Consider the following 2,218-nt stretch of genomic DNA (forward strand, 5'->3'; position numbering starts at 1 on the left):
AGACCGTTAAAGACCAGGGGTCTGGAGGACAGAGAGACCGTTAAAGACCAGGGGTCTGGAGGACAGAGAGACCGTTAAGGACCAGTGTGTCCCCCAGGGGTCTGGAGGACAGAGAGACCGTTAAGGACCAGTCTGTCCCCCAGAGGTCTGGAGGACAGAGAGACCATTGAAGACCAGTCTGTCCCCCAGGGGTTGGGAAGAAGGAGAGACCTACCACTTGTTCTGTCTTCTTTCCTCCGTCTCCTTCCTCTTCCTCCTCTTCTTCACTGGACAGAACGACTGTAGAAAGAAGATCAGAATAAAAATCAGACAACTGATAACCATCGAGGTCAGGTAGCACCCCGCCTGATACGCTGCTCTATACATGCTAAAAGTAGTGATTATTTACATGGAGTCTGGTGGAGATATGCTGCTCTATACATGCTAAAAGTAGTGATTATTTACATGGAGTCTGGTGGAGATATGCTGCTCTATACACGCTAAAAGTAGTGATTATTTACATGGAGTCTGGTGGAGATATGCTGCTCTATACACGCTAAAAGTAGGGATTATTTACATGGAGTCTGGTGGAGATATGCTGCTCTATACACACTAAAAGTAGGGATTATTTACATGGAGTCTGGTGGAGATATGCTGCTCTATACATGCTAAAAGTAGTGATTATTTACATTGAGTCTGGTGTTTCATGTATTGTTCCTTACAAGGTCCCACATAAAACTGCATAAATATCCCACAAATTCCTTTGCATTTTTGAGAAAACGCGTAACATAAATCAAGAACGTTTGCCCGCAAAAAACTGCATATTTTTCTGGACGGACTGAATAAAAAGCAGAAAAATGTGCAGCTGTCACTCACTGGGCTCTGTGGGAGTTGGTCTGGATTGGTCCCTGCCGGCGGCGAGCCACGCAGTCCTGTCCAGGCTCAGCCTCCCACCGGGGCTCCGCCTCCCACCGGGGCCCCGCCCCCCGCCCAGACCCCGCCCCCCACCGGGGCTCCGCCTCCCACCGGGGCTCCGCCTCCCACCGGGGCTCCGCCTCCCATCCGGCAGCGTCCTCTGCTCGATCCTGGTTCTGGGCAGAGACACAAAGTCGTCTTCTGAGGAGGGAGGCGAGGTCTCTACTTCCTGTTTAATGTCAAAGACAGAACGAAGGACGATTCAGTAGAATCAACAAAAAACCTTTAAATAAAACATAAAAACAGAAATAAAAAAGAAACTAAAAAGGAAAATAAATTTAAAAAAACAAAATTAAAAAAAGCAACAAAATAAAAAAAGCCAACAAACAAACATGAAAAAAAGCATAAAAGAAACGTAAAAATAGTGAATAAATAAGTATGTATAAGTGTGTGTGTGTGTGTGTGTCTGTATACAAGCATGTATATGTGTGTGTCTGTGAGTGTGTGTGTGTGTGTGTGTGTGTGTGTGTGTGTCGTCACATGATCCCATCCTCCTGCCCAGACTTTACCTTCAGCTCGGCAGCGCCCCTCGTCCTCCACGCTCTCCGCGCTGCAGAACTGCAACTCCCAGCATGCCTGTCACCACGCAGCCGTGCCAAAGAGTCTGGCGTCGCCACGGAGACGCTTTGAGCTTTCAGAGGGAAACACGAGGAGTCAAACGTCTCGGAGGATGGACAGACGGAGGCTAACGTGTACGAAACCTTTAAAATGTTACCCCGGAGATCGTTTTTCTTCTTCTGTGGTGGAGACGGGCGCTCTGGCAGCAGGCGGTCTGACGCTCTCTTAGGACGCCACCTGGTGGACGGACACACAACTGCATCAAAAACCCACAGACCGTACGTATGTATGCACGCGTCCACGCGTCCTGTGTTGTACTTCTGCTTATTCGAAGCTGGTTTTCTTGCTCTTACTACCAGCTGTCTGGAGTTTGTACCTTCAGGCTTCAAAGACTACATCAAATGCCCCAAAAACTGACGAAAACTTGAATAAAACTGATAAAACCACTGACAAAACCACTGATAAAACCACTGATAAAACCACTGACAAAACCACTGACAAAACCACTGATAAAACCACCGACAAAACCACTGACAAAACCACCGACAAAACCACCGACAAAACCACCGACAAAACCACTGATAAAACCACTGATAAAACCACTGACAAAACCACTGATAAAACCACTGACAAAACCACCGACAAAACCACCGACAAAACCACTGACAAAACCACTGATAAAACCACTGACAAAACCACTGATAAA

General features: G+C 47.2%; 1 long non-coding RNA gene across 1 annotated transcript; it reads right to left on the reverse strand.

Annotated features, from left to right (window-relative positions):
- Window positions 1–872: 872 nt before the first annotated feature.
- Window positions 873–1,780, reverse strand: LOC117941205. Its single transcript, XR_004655875.1, has 3 exons — window positions 1,670–1,780; window positions 1,464–1,585; window positions 873–1,123 (listed from the first exon to the last, which is right to left on the reverse strand). It is a non-coding gene; the product is annotated as an uncharacterized LOC117941205 (long non-coding RNA).
- Window positions 1,781–2,218: the final 438 nt, after the last annotated feature.

Source organism: Etheostoma cragini, unplaced genomic scaffold (genome assembly GCF_013103735.1).
Source record: "Etheostoma cragini isolate CJK2018 unplaced genomic scaffold, CSU_Ecrag_1.0 ScbMSFa_4656, whole genome shotgun sequence".
Taxonomy (NCBI): domain Eukaryota; kingdom Metazoa; phylum Chordata; class Actinopteri; order Perciformes; family Percidae; genus Etheostoma; species Etheostoma cragini.